The 19,201-nt window shown below is 44.2% G+C and overlaps 1 protein-coding gene and 1 long non-coding RNA gene across 3 annotated transcripts in view; one reads left to right on the top strand and one right to left on the bottom strand.

Moving 5' to 3' along the window:
* Nucleotides 1–4,472: 4,472 nt before the first annotated feature.
* On the top strand, nt 4,473–5,233 carry LOC128328102 (uncharacterized). Its single transcript, XR_008309014.1, has 2 exons — nt 4,473–4,627; nt 4,716–5,233. It is a non-coding gene; the product is annotated as an uncharacterized LOC128328102 (long non-coding RNA).
* An 8,908-nt stretch (nt 5,234–14,141) lies between these two features.
* Nucleotides 14,142–19,201, bottom strand: part of NPY2R (neuropeptide Y receptor Y2) — a 74,899-nt gene continuing 69,839 nt past the window's right edge. The window contains exons 6-7 of one of the 2 annotated variants that reach the window (XR_008309138.1): nt 16,367–16,502; nt 14,142–14,670 (exon numbers count right to left, since the gene is read on the bottom strand). The gene's annotated coding sequence lies outside the window, so the exon portion shown is untranslated. The remainder of the gene's footprint in view (nt 14,671–16,366; nt 16,503–19,201) is intronic. The other variant, XR_008309139.1, reaches the window with a different exon arrangement.

Genomic DNA, 19,201 nt, shown 5'->3' with positions numbered 1-19,201 from the left:
AAATCCATTATTTATTGAACTATAAATGTTTGTTCTTTGTTTGGTTCTTCTGCCTGCAGGAATTTTGATTTGATTTGACAATTATGTAGCACTATGAACACAGCTGGCTGAAACCTATTTGGGCTACTGTTTGCTAGTTTTCTTTGTATTCAACAACTGCAGGATTTCTGAGTCTCCAAGGAGCCTCTGCACTAGCTTTGATCTCAGAGGTTGGATAGGAACTTATTCAATAGAAAACTTTAGGGACTGGGGTGAATAAATTAGCATTTGCATAATGGCAGCAATCTTACAGCTCAACATAATATAGCATTGTATAGGCCTGCAAAAGTTGTGATATACCAATTTGAACACAGCCTGCCAGCCATGAATTGTGACTTGCCAGGTCTTTGACAAAAATCCCCTTGTTTTTTAGGCAGTCCCAGGTAAGGAGAAAAACCACGAATTTACTGTGACCTTAGTGGTCTACCATTTTTATTCATTTCAGGGAAGGCTCTGCCATGAGGCAATCGTTAACCCCACCCTTGCCTCCCAACCCTAGGCATCACTTTCAGGACATGTCACTGCTGCCTAAGAGCATTGTTCCCTCTAAAAGGGATTCCCAGATATTGTTGACTACCACTCCCATAATCCCCAAGCAAAAGCCACTGCAGCTGGGGATTCTGGGAGTTGTAGTCAACAACATCTGGGAATCCCTCTTAGAGGGAACAGTGCCTGAGAGTGGGTGGAAGGCTGCCCAGGCTTCTGCAAGCCACCTTGGTAGCCTCTTATGGCAGCAACATTCTCCAACTCTTGCTTGGAAGCTAGAGTTGGAGAATGTTGCTACTGCCACCCCCCTCCACCACCACCCTACCAAGGTGGCTTGATAAAACCCGGGCAGCCTCCCACCTGCTCTAAGAGGTGGTGGTGACAGCAACATTCTCCTTAGTAGCTAGCAGAGTGACCAACATTCTCCGATCCTCTATGCAAGGGACTGTCTATAACGTAGGGGTTCTCAACCTTGAGTCCTCAGATGTTGTTAGACCACAGCTCCCAGCACCCTGAGGAGGCATTGGCCTTCAGTACTGTGGCTGGAGATGAAGGAAGTTGTTGTCCCACGACATCTGGAAACCCAAGATTGGGAAGCCCTCCTATAAAAAACAAAACCATTGGTTTGCCACTGCTCACCACTTCTCAAAACCCAGCCACTTCTTGGTTAGAAACCTTGCAGGTGAGATTTCTTTCTCTACCCCAGCTGCAGCAGAAGTGCACAGCTAGGGAGCGCTGCTAATTAATATTGTCTGGAAACATGGAGTTAAAGTTCTAAATAAAGTAGTTTATTAGGAAATGCATCAGGGAGATAGATCAGGCCTACATGCCTTGCTGTTAGCCAGGGGTGTAGCGACCATTGAGCAAGGGCGGGGAGCAATTGTCGCCAGGTCCCAAGGGGACAGCAGTTACTGCTGGCTGGGGAGGAATGGACTCTCTCCCTTCCCCAGGCATTGGTCCCTCCCCGGCATCTTGTTGGAAGTGAGCACTCTGTGAGCACACTCTGCACTGTTTCATGCCTCAATGACAGAGGGGCACAGACTAGTGAGTCAGAGGGCTAGAGGGGTCAAGACATTGCTCATTCCTCATCTCTATTGCTCTGACACTATCCATTTGATATGTAGATTGCTACTCCCAGGGACTTCCTGCCTGCCTGCCTCCCTTCCTCTCTTCTCCCTATCACACACACTTGCTTCTCTCTCTGCACCATGTGTGCGGAGATGCAGACAGCATCTCTCTGCATCCGGCTAGCTAGCTAGATTAGGGATTCTATCTCTGCACTTTCCTATGTAGAATGGAGTTCTCCAAAAAAGACTCCTCATATTGATTTGAAACTATGAACTGGCTCCAAGTTTCTTTTGGCGCTTAGCAGACATGCATGCCTGGGCAGACTCCGCTGTGTTTTGCCTCTGTGCACTCTGTACAGATAGAAGGGTATCTCTTACCAGAGAGAATTCCCAACACATCTGACATCAGATGCAAGGGGGCAGGGGCAGTGCCGAGAATGGGGCTGTCACAGCCCCATTCTTGGCACTGCCCCACCCCCTTGCATCTGAAGTCAGATGCAGGGGTCCTGGTTCAGGGCACACACAAAGAAACACCAAGGGGGCAGGGCCGCTGGCTGGACTTCATCCCCCAGCCCCCACCAAGCTCCCTACATGCCTGCTGCTAGCTACATACAGGAAGAGGGCAAAGGAGAAGACGGAAGTCTCTCTCTCCTGGTGAGAGAATGAAACCTGAGACTATCAGTCTAACAAAGGGGAAGTAGAGTAGTGAAAGCATAGTCAGAGAGGGAATTCCCTTTCTCACTATCTCTACTCCAGTGCCCCTAGTGGTTAATAGGGTTGCTGTGGCTAAGACTCAATGCCATCAGGAGCTGCATCTCCAACAGTCTTAAATCTAATTGAGGGTGTGTTCTGCACAAGGAAACCTTAAAGAACCTTTAAAAAAAAAAACCCAGTTCTATCTTTTCTAAAAAGTCAGGGGGCATAAAGTAAGAAGAAAACAGAATACCAGAACAAAAGACCAAATCTCCTGAACATTTCCAGCTCACCTGTATGTGTCAAATGGAGCTAGTACCTTTTCATTTTTTTAAAAAATCTTTAATATTACAATCACCTCCTTGCTTCAATGGACAAAAGTGGACTGTCATTATTTTTTGGCTTCATCTTACCAGCGGTAATAATAGAAGTCTCATGGGGCCATTTTCCTTTGCACTGCATTCAGCTAGTATAAAGCAAATAGATTCTATTCACTCTTGAGCGATGCAGTTCTTTCCAGCAAAGTGCTAACTAGCCATTCAATTATTTCAAGTATTGTGCCAATACAAAAATCATTATGAAGAACTGATGGAGTCCTAGGAAATATCTAGTCAGTCTCCTTCACTTTGGCTTTCAACAATAAGACCAAAAGCCACTTTCACTTTGCATTTACTAAGCGATGGAAATAAGACCGGATCTGTGATTTCATGTCTTATAGGGGTGCGCACAAAACCGGCTGGCTCAGTTTGGTTCTAGTCCAAACTGGACCGGGCCAGTTCGGTCCGGCACCCTCTCGAACCCCCCCCAGTTCGGTTCAGGGTGGGGGTTTGCGAATAAATTTTTTTTATTAAAAAAAAAAATCTTTTAGTCACTTACTCCCTCTGGGTGTTGCTGACGGGGCCGTGCATGCCTAATGGGCCTCTGTGTGGCTTCGTCATGACCCAGGCCACACAGAGGCCCATTAGGCATGTGCAGCAGCCTCCAAAATAGCCACCGTGATGAGGGTGAGGCCCAGAACAGGCTGAAGAGTGCCCAAACCAGGTGAGGGGGCAGTTTTGGAGGCCGGCGGGGGGAGGAGGCATCTCCAGAAGTGGCATCTCCAGAGGCCCCCCTGAAGCCACGCTAGTGACCCCCAGAGGGGGTAAGTGACTAATTAAAAAAATAATCACAAGAACCCCCGAACAGCCAGGCGTGTTCGGTATGTTGCCAGACCATCGAACCTGTTTGACCTCGAACCTATTTGCACACCCCTAATGTCTTGCAGGCATTGTATTCAGATAATGGACGTTATTATTGTTATGATCTTTCCCAAGGGTTAAGGAATGGCTCAGGCAACCTCTTTTGGCCATCTCTGACAATGGAAGTTAGTCCAAATGGATTTAACCACATTATTTGCTGCAAAATTCATGCCAGAACTGCAGTTAACTAATATTATTCACTCAGCCTGCTTTGGGACCCTTTGCTCAAAAGAGTGCAACCTGTGGCTCACCTCATATGTTTTTCTGGGAACGTTTGTGGAGGAGTGTACTTATGAGAATCCCTGTGACTTTGCACAACTATGTGATCTTCTTATGTTCCTTGTGCAAGAACTTCATGAGTCTGGGTGTCAGCCGGTGGACACATGATCAACAAAATGAAGTTAAGGGAGCACTTGCTCCCTTAACCTCATTTTAGAAGGAGGCTATATAGGCGGGTTTGCCACCATGTAGCCACCAGGATTGGTTGTGATCTCGGTGGTTCACACAAGCATGCAAAACTGGACTGGGCTCCCTTAGCCCAGTTTTTCATGCTCATGTGAATAGCCTCACTCTTTATAAATGGTCATGTATTAAAAAGCAACTACACTTTAACCTAATCTGCTGAGTTCTCCCTTAAAACTGTATTCTATAAACAAGAGGTTTGTCTTTATTTCAAAGCGTTCTTCATACACCTGTTTAAGACTCATGTTGGAGGTCTTAATACCAATCAAGATCTTTCGTGTTTTTTGGGAGAACATTAGGAAAGAGAGGAATGCACACAGTTACTTCGGAATAACTATGGATGCTGTTATCATGAGTTTTACAGAATCAGGAGAGAAAGAAGAAGCTACCTGATTAAGTTGGTAAAAGGACGCAGCTGTGGGTCATTAAAGCTTAGCGTGCTTAATTGGGGATCAGTTTAAAAAGGAAGGGTGAGCACAGAGATTCTAAGCATGTCTCCACAGGCGTATTATTCTAAACACAGGTGTCCTTCTTCTTCTTCTTCTTCTTCATTATTCTTCTCCACAGGCGTATTAGTCTAAACACCGTGGTAAGATAAGGCTGGTAACAGAATGTAAGCATATATTGCTTATACTTAAAATGGTGAGTGTTTAGAATTGGATCTGTATGTGGGAGAAACAGCATTTGGCAGGAAAGTTTCTATGATGTGATGCGTTGTTTTCTTGTTTAGGTTTATCTGAAGAAGTAACAATTAGTTACGAAACAGATTAATATCCAGAAAATCTGTAATATTGCATATTGTTCACTGTACTGCACATGGATTTGGCTTTGAAAGCGTATGATTGAATTATGCAGATTGTCTCCACCTGGAATATATGGAGAAGGAGACTATCATCATATTACAGCATTATGAAGAGAAACATCCTCCCCACTGGATTCCACGGGATTTGAACTTCTACTGTGAACTAATACATCTACAGGATAAGAACTGTTTATCCCTATATGTGAAGTTGTAACATACATCTGGGGGAATACTTCTTGTTATATATGTTTATGCACTTTGTCATATCCAGCGTGTAAGCCACTTTGGCTCTGATATGTTTATCAGATAAATTTATTGTGGAAGTTAAGTTGACAGTCTGAGTACTCCTCTTTAGATTGTTCTAGTCACGGTGGGTTGTTTGGTTATTTTTGTTACTATCGCGTGACTCCTGTCACGCGACACAATAAAAACCCGAGTACAACTCAGCTAAATTGAAGGGTATGATTTGCAGCTCATTAACTACTTATTTCAAAAGACAAGCCATTTCTCAGTATGGTAAGACTGCACAACACAGGGATAGCAATACATTGCAAATGCAACATTTCTGGGTGTGAATTCTTACAACAGTTTTTTTTTTAAGCACCACACAAGTTAAAGGCAGGCATTTCCCAAGTCTGAAATCCTGCAAACCTTATAATCAGATCGCTTGACAAATATGCAGATAAAGACAGAGCTCTGTACAGAGAATTAAACAGCATGCGAATGAATATTTCCATTTTATTCCTTGCCTCTCCCCCGACCACCCTTCGGTTTTGCCAGCTTACAAAGTATTAAACCAACATTGTCTTTTTAAGGGATGTTTTGTGCACTTACTTTTGTGCCATTTATATCTGTTTTTTAAATGCTCAGGTCCCTTGCCAACAACTTTGCATTCTTCTGACTCCCTAGATCAGAGAAAAATCTAGACTTGTGTCTCACAGAGGCTATTTGAGCATGTGTGGTGGCCATTTTTGTTTTCAGCAGCTCTCTTTTAAAATAAAAAATGGCCACTGCACATGCTCAAATGGTCCCTGCGAGGTCTTATGCCTTGCCAGGCCTCGCAGAGGCCTTTTGAGCATGTGCGGCAATCTCCAAAATGGCCACCACACTGATCTTTGTAGGTCCAAACAGGCCTGAAAATCTGCCTGGGATGGGCTGAGGCAGTGATCTAAGTGGCCGGTGGGGGAGGGGGAATGTTTGCAGACACACACACACCCATGGCCTTTAGGAAGCCCCCCAAAGGGCTACAGGTATTTTTTTAAAAATTAAAATCCACAAATTTGGGAGAGGGTGGGGGCAGCATAGCACTGGTGCCCCCCCGTAACGCCTAGGGCACATGCCCTGGCTGCCCCCCTAGTTTCGCCTATGTGCTTTGCGCTGCCAGTAGACTGGAAAGTCTCATGAGATTAGTAGCATCCCTCTAATTGGCCACAAAGGAGCAGGAAATGGACTCAGCCCCACTGAATAGGACTCTTGAGATACTGAGATTCAAAATTGCCTCAGTAAAGCTAAGGACAGTCTAGGCTCAAACAATTCCCCTGATACTGTCCACTTCAGAAACGTGTTGCTGAGTTTCTAGTGTTGTATAATTGTTCAAGCTCATGTTTTATGAGGATGATAATGAAACAACAGATAATGAGGCATTGAGTCAATGAGATTGTGGGGGTTAGGTTCCCAGACTTTTTTTTTTTTAAGCCTTTTTAAAAAAAAAGGGGGGGGGCCAAATGTGAAACCAGACCAAATAAAGAGCCCTACCATGCTCCACGGGCCTTCAGGGGTCTAAGGATGCTCCCCCGCCACACAAGTCCAAAGGTCCTTGAAATGCAGTGAAAAATCGTGTTTTTTGTGGCTCTCCTCCACAAGATTGCCTGACCCATGCATACATGAAATTAACACCTTTTAGGGCAGGTTTTCTCCGTGTATGACGAGGTCAGGTGTCCATTATCTGACCGTAGATACGAGTTGGATACAGGATAGTGAGATATGCTTGTGTTGTGTAAAATAGAGCTTTTCTCATCTGGGTACTAGTGGCAATGGGATTTCTACTCCTGTTTCTAATCGGCTCCCAGAGGTGCTCTGCTGTGATGCCCTCAGTGGTTTCTTTGCGGACAAAATCTCCTGTATTCAGGCCGACTTGGATTCCACTTTTTCTGCAGGGTCTACGGAGGAGGTGTCCAGCAATCCTCCTTGCAGTATTAGGTTGGATCAGTTTCAATCTGTGTTTCCTGAGGATGTGGACAAGCTGCTTGGAGCGGTGTGGTCCACCACTTGTTCGCTGGACCCTTGCCCGACTTGGCTGCTTCAATTTAGCAGGGAGATTATTCGAGGAGGCCTGGTGAATATCATAAATACATCGCTGAGGGAGGGTAAGGTGCCTCCATGCTTGAAGGAGGCAATAATTAGACCATTTCTTAAGAAGCCTTCTCTTCATCCCTCGGTGATGAGTAATTATAGGCCAATCTCTAATCTCCCTTGGTTGGGCAAGGTGATCAAGAGGGTGGTGGCCAACCAGCTCCAGGCAGTTTTGGAGGAAACTGATTATCTAGACCCATTTCAAACTGGCTTTAGAGCGGGCTATGAGGTTGAGACAGCCTTGGTTGGGCTGATGGATGACCTATACCGGGAAATCGACAGAGGGAGTGTGACTCTGTTGATTCTTTTGAATCTCTCGCTGGCGTTCGATACCAAAGACCATGGTATCCTTCTGGGTTGCCTGGCGGAGTTCAGGATTGGAGGCACTGCTCTGCAGTGGTTCCACTCCTATCTCTTGTGCAGATCCCAGATGGTAGAGCTTGGTGACAGTTGCTCTTCTCAATGAGAGCTGTTATATGGAGTCCCTCAGGGCTCCATTCTGTCACCTATGCTTTTCAATATTTACATGAAATCGCTAGATGAGGTCATCAGGGCAGGAGATTTGGTGCTGGGTGTTATCAGTATAATGATGACACCCAAATCTACTTCTCTCTTTCATCTGCTTCATCAAGAAATGGCGTTCATTCCCTAAATACCTGCCTACAGGCAGTAATGGGCTGGATGAGGGATAACAAATTGAAGCTGAATCCAAGCAAGACAGAGGTGCTCATTGAAGGGGCTCAGAATCTGAGGGATGAGTTAGATCTCCCTGTGCTGGATGGGGTTACACTCCCCCGGGAGGAGCAGGTATGCAGCTTGGGGGTACTCCTGGATCCAAGCCTCACAGTAGTATCTCAGGTGGAAGCCATGGCCAGGAGTGCTTTCTATCAGCTTTGCCTGATTCGACAGCTGCATCCATTCCTAAAGGAGGATGACCTCAGAACAGTGGTGCACCAGCTGGTAACCTCCAGGCTTGACTACTGTAATGCGCTCTATGTGGGGTTGCCTTTGTATGTAGTTTGGAAACTTCAGTTAATTCAAAATGCGGCAGCAAGGCTGGTCTCCGGGGTAACCAAGAGAGATCATATTATGCCTGTTTTGAAACAGCTGCACTGGCTGCCGATATGTTTCCGGGCAACATACAAAGTGCTGGTTATTACCTTTAAAGCCCTGAACGGCTTAGGTCCAGGTTACCTTAGAGAGCACCTTCTTCGGTCTGATCCCCACCGCACGCTAAGATCATCTGAGGAGGTCCAGCTCCAGTTGCTATCAGCTTGTCTGGTGGCGACCCAGAGGTGGGGCCTTCTCTGTAGCCGCGCCTGGACAGTGGAATGTGCTCCCTGCAGACATCTGTAATTTGAATTCTGTATTGGCATTTAGGAGAGCCCTAAAGACCTACCTGGCCTTCCAGTGCTCTTAAATTGTTTTAAAGGGTCTTTGATGTTTGTGAACCGCCCTGAGCTATTCTGTAAAGGCAGTCTAAAAATCGAACAAACAAATAAATAAATAATACTGAGAAACTGCAGTTAGGTATTAATGGAAGTAATGAAGTAATTGAATGTAGCACTAATTGCAGAGGAAACTCCTCATTTGGGGCAGAGGAGGCATTGCCCCCCCTTGTCAGCACCACATTCTTGCCAGCCCCCCATTATCTCATCAAACATACAATCTCTTTCTCTCTGTCTTGTTGGGAATTCTTTCTGGTAGGAGAAACCCTTTTTCATTATAGCAGAGTGCACAGAGGCACAACACAGCGGAATTTAGTTAAGGCATGCCTGTATGCTGAGAGTAAAGCAACTTGGATCCAGTTCATAGTTTCAAATCAATATAAATGGTATTTATTAGAGAACTCCATTCTGGATAGGAAAGTGAGGAGTTAGGATCTCTAATCTATCTATCTAGCTGGATGCAGATGGATTCTGCATCTCTGCACACATGGTGCAGGGGAGAGGAGCTTGCATGTTGCAAGGTAGAAGGAACAGGAAGAGAAGGGAGGGAGGAAGTGGCTGGAAAGAAGGAAGTCCCCTGAGAGTAGCAATCTACATTCCAAAGGGATAGTGCCAGAGCAGAGCAGAGAAGGGATGACCAATGTCTTGATCCTCTAGCCCTCTGACTCACTAGTCTGTCCTCCACTGTCATTGAGACAAGAGACAGAGTATAGTCCTTCACTTCCAACATGTCATGCCCCTCTGTGTGTCTGTCTCTCTTGCTTGATGTTGCTTTTGCAGTTTCACTGCTTGCCAGTAGATGGCAGTGGCTCTTGGTCTTTTTTTCTAAATTCTTTTGTAAGCCATTTCCTCCCTCTTAAGGTGTTCAGTGGGATCTGTTGCCCCAAAGTGATATAATTACTATATTTAGTCACTACTCAAATTGCATATTTAGTGCCTCAGCACCAATCAGGACGTGCCTTTCTTTTCTCCCTGCCCCCACAAGGGTGGGCAGGGATGATTCCAGCCCCTAACCAATCAGAAGTCAGAATAGCTTACAAGCACCTCTTTTGACTAATAAACAGCAAACAAAGCCAGCCCAGTCATTTGATTTCCCAGCCTGCCGTTCTACTAGGCAGGCTGAGTGGACTCTCTGGAGATTTGTGTGCAAAATGGGATCACTCAGTCTACAAGCAAATGGAGTTCAGAACAGGTAGGAGCCCTGCTACCTTTCTCCAGTCTCTCCTTCTCCAGAGAGAAGCCAACCCTTTCCTCCTCTTTCAGTACCCCAACCAAGCCCTCAGGAGGCATCAGATTTGTCCAGCATTTGCTGGAAGCTCTTTTCTTTTCCTTTTCCTTTTTAAAATGTCACTAGCAAATGTTGGGAAAATTCAGAAATCTAGAGAAAGAGAGGAAAGTGGGGGATATGATAGACTGGCACTCCTCTTCTAACAAGCAAGCAGCCCCCTGCCTTCCCTCTTGGGGACTTTAAGCAAAGCCTTGCACTAGCTCCTTTATCCTTTTCTTACTCTTTCACTCTCTTGAGGGTGAAAGAGAAGGAAGGGAGCTATACATTCCAAATATTTTCATTCCAAAGTATTTTAACTGAAATTACTGATAGGACAACTTCAAACTTATCCTGTTTGAAATGTGTGTTTGTGTGTTTAATGCAATATGTTTTTATTTTTTAAGAATTCTGAGATTATTGCCTTCTCTTCATGGGCAACAGACACATCTTGGAAACCAGGCCAGTCCAAAATTGTCATGCTGCTTCACCACTCTATAGTCCTTATACCAGTTTTTGTTTGCTGTTAGTTGGTTATTATGTGTTTTACCTTTTTGGGGTGAGGAATGGTAGTAGTATTGAAAGGAGAGGTCCTCAGCTTCAGTTCTTTGGACAGGTTTGTGATTTATATGACTCAATTTTCAAATCTGATACAAGTCATAAAACTGCAGCCAGTTCTACACAGTTTATTCCAAGTAAAGCTTTGATGAACTCATTGGGGCTTACTCTCAAATAATTGCTGTATGCATAGAATTGCAGCCCAAGGACATATCTCAGAACAACCCCTTTTCGATTGAAACATTTCATCCTTTAGACTGTCATTTTGGAGGCCTGTTTTCCCTTGCTAATTGGTTTTCTGGTATGGGCTTCCTATTGACTTGCAATCTCCTTGCTTCTTGGTTGGCTTGTTCTAATACAAATTAAGTGTTATGGGCAACTATGCCCCCATTGGCTATGGGGAGGAAGGAAGGAATACAAAGGGAGGGAATTTCAAAATGTATTCAGAGACTTAGAGGCAGAGAGAGCCCTTATACTTTGCCTGAAGAGGATAATCAGGAGAGGAGGAAGGTAGGTTTGATTTTGTGGTTTTATTTTCTCAGCACTGAGTATAATATGTTGTGCTATTGCTGCTATAACTATCTGGTTTTGCTGGATCTTTGTCAGATTGAAAAAGGCAGAACTTGGGTGCCTTCCTTCCTTGAGTTATAGTTTGTTTTGTTTGTGAGATAGTGTTGTGGTGAGAAATGGACAGTGGCAGCTCTGTGTGTATGACTGTGTGTGTGTGTAATATTTATTGGTGATTGCTGTGATGAGCTCCATGTCTGGCCTTGAGACTAACTTGTGCTTCACACACTGTTCATGTCTGTTCTGCAATCTGCATTGCAAGGTGTACTCAGTCAAAATGTGGCTGAAGTTGTTCTGTTGAGCATAGGTGCTGCTGTGGCAGCTGTTGCAATGCTAAGAAGTAAGAAGACATAATTGTGTGTGAGAGAGCAACTTATGCCAGTAATGTTACTGCAGTGCAGGCACTGTGTCTGGCAGTGGATTCTGGGTCAGTGATTCTGGGTCACTGGATTCTGGTTCAGTGATTCATTTTGGGCCATTTTTGGACTGTGTTTGAAATGTGTGTTCAGAGGGACAGATTCCCTTTTACTGTGTGTCTGTGTGTTTTTCAAGGCAGAGTTGCAAAATACATTGTAAATTGCAATGCAAAACTTGTGTGTTCATGCACTCTGTGAGTGCAATTTGTTCCAGCCATAAAGAACATTGGGGAAACTTGAAATACCCCATTGTTCCCCATGGGTAGCTCCTAGGGACACCAAAGTGGGTTGGGTGGAAGGGCATTATGGGTGCTACCAACCAACCCACAAAAGAAATGGGCAAGCAGGCAATTTTTAACAATTTTTAAAATCTTTTCCCCAAACCGCCATTTCAAGTTGTTTTGTCGAAACAGCTGGCTTGACCGCTATTTCCAACATTTGTGTTTTGTTTTGAGCTTGAAACAGAATGCAATATCCATTTTGTACACATCCCTAGCTAAGTCTAAGGACATGGATTGTATGCTGAAAGAGAAGTTATCCTTTCTGTTCCTATTCATTATGAAAAACTCGGATATTGTCTTGTTTTTCTAAGACAATGTTTTTCTTCTGACGAACAAGTGAAAATAATGTATTCCACAAACAGCCGGAATAAGAAGGTTTTCATTTTGTTTCTTTCATAATGTGGCATTTGAAAAGGTTGAAGACAAAAAGTACTTCCATTAAAGCATTTCATACCTGCTTGATTTACAATTTAGATCTCAATCCATTACAGCCTACTTAGCAAAAGTGAGACATACCTAAGCAGAGTTATTAGAGAGCAATAGAACTGTGCTTTGTCAACATGGTCCTGACAAAAATCCATTTTCCTAGTAAGCTTCCCATGAAGGGGAAAAACAAACAACGGGATTGTAGACGTTGTTAACTGCTCAGTGTACCCTGGACGACTTAACAAATTATTGGGAAGATCACTACAATCTGCCTTTGCTGTGTGATAACTTTTAGTGGGAAAGATGCTGCTGTATTTCTGCCACCACAGAAATCCAGAAATCGGTACAGTCTTTACATATGACATTTGTAGTAATTTGTAGACATTTGAGTGCAGTGCTTAATTTTAAAGTAGTGGTACTGAGACTCCAACATTCCCAGAAGCAATGTTTTGACCCCTTATCCTAGCTGTGTAGAGAGTGGCTGGTAAGGGCGGTAAGAGAGTGGCTAGTAAGGGTGGCCACAGAAGAGAATGAGGAGCTGAGTGTAGTTTGTTCTCAAATGTATGCACTGAGACTAGGGATGAGCAGAATAGGGGTGTGCATGGACCACGATTCAGGCCGGCGGTGACCAGTTCCCTGGCAGAAGGTTTCCTCTTGAGCCAGGCAGAGGACAAGAAGCAGGAAGAGCAGCAGGTAAGAGTTTCTCTTCCGTGCTAGTAGCTCCCAGGAAACTTTTCACACAGGGCCTTTGAAGCTCTTTAACTTACATCTCCTCTGGAATGGAGGGGACACATTCACATATCAGCCAGATTTACCCCGAAGTTCCTGTGAGTTATTGGGGAGCAGTTCACACACAATTCAGGTTTTTCACTGTGCATTAGAGTGTAACCTGATTTATATCCGGGGTAAAAAAAAATCTACTATTTGTGTTGGGGGACAACTTCGAGTTCGCAGTAAAGTCTCCCCATAAACCCGTGGTAAAACCTGCTGTGCATAAAAGCCCCAGGGGCTCAAAATGTAAAGGAGTGCTTCCTAGAAATCCTCCCTGCTAGCCCAGTGTATGTGTAGGGGTTTTTTTTGGGGGGGGGGAGGCATTCTAGGAAGAACTATCCCCAGATCATTTTCTTGTGCCATATATTGATGGTGATGATATTTTGAAATGTTTCTATTACACCTTTTAATTAAAGGTTTATATTACACCTTTTGATTAAGATAGCAAACAAAACATTTATAGCTGTTTTAGCTATGAAATTAATAGGAATCAAACAAAATAGAGCAGCCACTCCTAAATGAGCCACAAAGCCTACCACCACAATCAGATAGAAATTTAAACTTTGTTCTCCCCCCCTCCCCCATAATCCTCTGAAATAAAGCCACCTTTGCCTTGTGTCTGAAAGCCAAAATAGATGGAGTAGAGGGGACTTCTATGGGACTGGAGTTCTAACATCTCAGGGCTACTGTTGAGAAGGCCCTGTCCCAGGTACTGTAGAGTTTGAGGGCATGTGGAATAGAGTTCCCAGGGATAGTTCCTGGGTTTTTTGCTATGGGAGAAATCAGTCCTAGGTTGTCAACCATTACCTAACCTTTCTCTCCATTCCCTGTCTGGTCATTGAGGGGCAGAGACTGTCAAAAGTGGATGGTGATTTCTCCAAGGCAGAGAAGGCTCTGTTGAACTCCAGACAAAAGCCACTCTTCAGGGGGGTCCAGCAAGAGAGTGATGGCGGAGACACTTTGAGAGGTAAGAGGTAAGAGCATATTTCAACTTGGTCTCTTTCACTTGAGTAGTTCTGAAAACCATGGGCTACTTTTTCATTCTCCTTGAGAATTTGTGGGAAAAATCTTAACTCTAGCCTCTTACGCTAGCTTAAAGGAGAGTTTATCTTCCACACTCAAGATTTTAAATCCAGCACTTGGAATTGTGCCCAATATACAATCTCTCTCTCTCTCTCTCTCTCTCTCTCTCTCTCTCTCTCTCTCTCTCTCACACTCACACACACACACACACACACACACACACACACACACACACACTGGACTGGCAAAGTAAAAGTCAACACGGATTCAGCAGGATAAATGGAAAGCTACAAAATCCTGTATTTTACCAAAGAAAACCACATGCCTCTGTAGTTGCCAGGAGTCGACACTGACACAATGACACAACTTTACTTTACTTTACAAATGTCTTAGTAATCCCAAATATTTTCACCTGGGAATAGAGGCTTTATAAGGAGGCTGTCTTCCTGGGAAGGAAATTCCTAAGGGTGTGAGCCATGATGAAGAAGATTCTCCCCCAAATCCTCTCAGATCTAAGAAGTTAAATGGAGGGATTTGAAGCAAGGCCTCTTCAGGGAACCTTCATGATCAAGGGGTAGGAACCACAAGGAAAGAGTGTCATCTCTGACTGTCCAGGGCTTCAAAAGTCACCCATTCAGAGCTCTCGGGGCTTTTGACAGGGCTGGCCCACTGTTGTAAATATGTTGGCATGGCTGATCCGACAGGATTTATGGTCCCTCCAGTTCCACTTCTGTGAGTCAAGATAGAAATTCTGTAGATAAGAAAGTGGCTGCTTAGCTGCACGGACGAAATTGAAGAATGACTCAAAGGTAAAGTACTAGAAACAAAATAAAGTCCCCTTGAAACTAAACTAGGTACCCCACTCTATGATATCTGAGCAATAACTGAAATAAAGGAGCAAGGAAGGAACAGAACAAGGACAGGCTGAAACAAGAAAGGTTGAACAATTATAAGCATGAGGAACACTGTCTGCGTTAGGCAACATTGCTGACAGTACTGTCTCAGGAACAGCGTTTGCTTGATATAGGGCTCGAGATAACCAGCAGCCAATCAGGCTGTCCTGACTCAGCATTTCTATTCCCTCTCCTGCAAGATCTTACACCTGCGGGTCTCCCACTAAGCCTTTCTCTTGAGATGACTTCTTAACACAGGATAAATTCCAGCTTCCTCCTGATCAGTCTTCTCAGCCCTCATCTCTGCCAGCTGTTCAGATTCCTCTGTCTGCTGCCATTCCAACTCGGCTTCAGAGTCTGTTCTCACAGCCAAATCCTCCTGCTGTGTTTCTGAGCCTGCTCTCCCAACCAGTTCTCAGAGGAGAAGTGGGCTCTGCTGGATCCAGAGCAAAGGACTCTGCACAGGGAAGTCATGGAGGAGATCTGTGGGCATCTGACCTCTCTGGGTAAGGCTTCTCCTTCCCTTTGGGGATGTTGATGGCTCCTCCATGTTTCTTGGATGCAGAAGGCCGTGCATGTAAAACCCAAAAGAAAACATGACAGAAGTTCCATGATCTCATAATGCTGGAATTGTGAGGTCTTTCCTTTGCTTTGCCTTCTCTGAATCTGATATTGGTAGGGGGTCAAAGTCCTTAGCCCCTTCCTCATCAGGAGTGAGGATTTCTACCATTTGGACCAAGGAGCCAGCCCACAAATTTAGGGACCAAACATATATTTCCCCCTTCATTACTGTCTGGAATTTACTTCAGAAACAAAATCTTACACCACCCTTTAACTGTATGCATGTAAAACAATCAAAAAGTTAAAAAAACAAAGAAGCACCACCTTAATATTGTGGGTCGAATGGAGCATACAGATTGAAATGAAATTGCTAGGTGACTATTTTTCTTAGAAGCCACCTAATAACGCATTCTGGGAGTACTTCTGGATCCACATCTCTCCCTAGTATCTCAGGTTGAGGCGGTGGTCAGAGGGGCTTTCTATCAGCTTCAGCTGATACACCAGTTGTGTCTGTTTCTGGGGATGAACGGCCTCAAAACATTGGTGCATATGCTGGTAACCTCCAGACTTGACTTCTGCAATGTGCTCTGTGTGGGGCTGCCTTTGTACGTAATCCGGAAACTCCAGTTGGTACAGAATGCAGAGGCCAGGTTGGTCTATGGGTCATCTTGAAGAGACCACATTAGTCCTTTGCTGATAGAGCTTCTTAAATGGGCCTGAGAATTGAGTTAAATTTCTAGTCTTAATGGTGAGCTAGTGCCTGGGGTTGTTGAGGGCTGCCTTTGAAGTCTAAAAGGCTACACACCAGTTAGCTGAAGAAATTACTAATAGTTCCTCATATCAAACCCCCTCCATCCCCCCCCCCCCGAAATTGATCCAAGACTCTTATAGTGCTAATAAGATGACTTATTCTTTAAAAAAAAAAAAACAACCCAGAAAAGGAAATTCCAACATTTGACTCTCATCCTCTTTCCTTAGTGGGGTGGCTTCCTGGTCCAATAGGAAAGATTTCAACTCACCAGATAGTTAATCAATAGAGCCTTCGAGTATGTGGCAGTTCTTGCTTCCCCACAAATGCTTCTGCATCTAACAGTACACTGTGTTTGTTTTGTTCTTTGAAGCTCCATTTCTCCCTCCTTTGAGTATTCTTTATTCCTTCAGATGAGTGATGGGAGAGTGAGAAAAAAAATGAATGAAAGAGAAGGAAAGCAAGAGCAAAATAGCAGAGGATAAAGGAATTTCCTGTTTCTGAGAAAACAGAATCCACACAGGTGAAGAATACATATTAGTTCTCAGTGTATGGAAAGGGCTTCAGCCAGTCCCCACCTTTCTTCCCATCAAAAGAACCCACATTGGTGGGGAGAAACCATATCAGTGTTCAGTGTGTGGAAAGGGCTTCAGGCAGAGATCAAACCTTTCTTCCCATCAAAGAATCCACACAGGGAGAAACCATATGAGTGCTCAGTGTGTGGGGAAATCTTCAGATATATCTCAACTCTTACTTCCCATCAAATAATCCACTTATAATAGAAACCTTATAAATGCTCTGAATGCGGGAGGTCTTCAGCGACAGTTTAAAAAGTCAGTTCAAAAGCTGTTCTGACACATTTTCATTTCATTTATTTATTTGGCAAAGGAATAAATGTGAAAAACAAGCATATAATGGTGGTTTACAATTAGTTAAAAACACTTATAAACATTAAAATCCATTAAAACAGTAATTAAAATTAAAACCAAATCTAAAATCAACTAAAAATCAGACTGAATATGTGCATCTTCAATGCTGTCTTGAAGACCATTAGAGATGGTGCAGCTCTGATTTTATTAGGGAGTACATTCCACCGCCCAGGAGCAACTACAGAAAAGGCTCACCACTGAGTCACCACCAGATGAGCTAGTGGTAACCACAGACCAGCTTCCTCTGACTCTCTGAATTGGTGGCAGGGTTCATGGCGAGGAAGGCATTCTCTTACATACCCTGGGCACAGGCCATTCTGATATTATGTGCCAGCTGTCTGGTTTCACCTTGGTTCAAGTGGAGCCTGTCCCTTCTTTACAGGTCTAGCTTGAAATGGAAAGGGAAAAGACTAGGATGGGGTTTCTGTACCTTTCATAACTGTAAACATGATGTACAGATAGAACTTCACCCTCTCTTTCCTTTCCTTCGCAGCAAACTGGCAACAAGAGAGAACATTGAGTTCCAAACACCATTATTAAAATATTTGACTATCAATTTCTACAAATAAACAGTATTTATTATGCAGTGGCTAGTGTGCAAGGTGTGGACATGGATAAATCCATTTCAAACTCTACTTGGCAATGAAGCTCACTGTCAGATCATAACCCCAGAGGTTTGTGAAGTCCTTTAACATCTCTGTAGCACAAAGCAATGCATCATTACCTTCTTTCATTCTGATTCTCCATCATAAGTTAATGTGAAATGACAAAACTCAAATCTATGCAATCTAATATATTTAAATTTATTAACTTATGACACCATTAAAAATAATATTAGTTACATTTATTAAGAATTGTAGAATGCCCACCAATTTGTTCTTGAATAAGAAAAATTAAGCCACAAAATTCAAGCCAAGGTATGCGAGGTTGAATGGCGATGGAGTCCAAAGCAGTAGTATTGGGTTTCGCCACTGGCAGATCAACTCCCCTGTCTGGCTTAGAGCATCACTTCCTAGCTCTTTTTGGCTCAGATATTTGTGCAGTGTGTAACAGGTTGTTGTGTGAGCCCCATGTAAAAGGTCATTCTAGACATCACATTTTTCTTACATTGAATGCAGGATACCCCAGTCATTCTTTGCCTTGGGCACCAAAAACCCTAGGGCCAGCCCTGACTCACAGAGTGGCCTGGGGGAAGTGGGGCTGTGTGCTATAGAGACTCTTCCTATCGGAATTATTTAAACCCAAGATTCCCCATTAGCCATGCCTGGCCAGAGCTTGAATCCCAAAGTTAGAAAAATAAAGAAAAGGAAGGGTAGACAGCAATGCACTAGCTAGAAGGAAGGAAGTGTAGTGAAGGAGGCTATTGACCCCCATGTCTCTTCAGTGTGCCAGACTAACAGGGTCTTCTTTTCCTGCAGGGACTTTTACTTCCTCTAGATAGTCAGGTTCAACTGTCTTCTCGGCACTCCGCCAGGGCAGTGGCTGACCCCAGTGGTGCCAGTCTGAGGACCTCACTAAACTACTCAATCAGTAGTAGCTTTGATAGGCAGTGTGTACAAAGGGAAGGGACTTAATTAATACATGCTTATGATCCACACTTACTGGGAACTCCTTGTAACCCTCCTCAATCCATCCCTCCGCTTCATGTCAAGAAGCCTTTGCTTTCCCTGACTGCAGCATCGGCACCTTCCTGGACTTGGTAATTGCAAAGGCCCGAAGGGAAGGGAAGGGGCTGGGAAGTTCACAAGGAGGCAGCTCCAGAGAAGGAGGGGGACAGAAGAAACAGGATCTCTTTTCCCCTGCCCTGTTTTTAGATTGGGGAGCTGATTCTCACCTCACCCCTCACCACCATAGCTTCAGCTTCCGGGGAGGGAGTTGAGCCCTGAAGAAAGGCAAATACAAGATTTTAGCAAGATGGTACCCAAAATGCAGAAACAGAGGCAGGAATCCGAGGAGTGGGGGTGTGGTGGGGCTTTGCTACCATGATTCCTTCCTCGGCAGATTAGGATTAAGAGATAAAGTAAGAGATTCAAAGGAGACCCAAGGGAACGGGACTGGGAGTGAAAACAGGGAACCCCTTTCTGCACAGCACCCACCCCTTGGCAGGAAGATGTGGAGGGGATTTTTTAAGTTCTCCAGTGGAGAAGGTACCCAGACAATGGAGAAGGAGAAAAGGC

This window comes from Hemicordylus capensis, chromosome 5 (genome assembly GCF_027244095.1).
Source record: "Hemicordylus capensis ecotype Gifberg chromosome 5, rHemCap1.1.pri, whole genome shotgun sequence".
In the NCBI taxonomy this organism is placed as follows: Eukaryota; Metazoa; Chordata; class Lepidosauria; order Squamata; family Cordylidae; genus Hemicordylus; species Hemicordylus capensis.
This window is presented reverse-complemented; position numbering and strand designations above follow the sequence as displayed.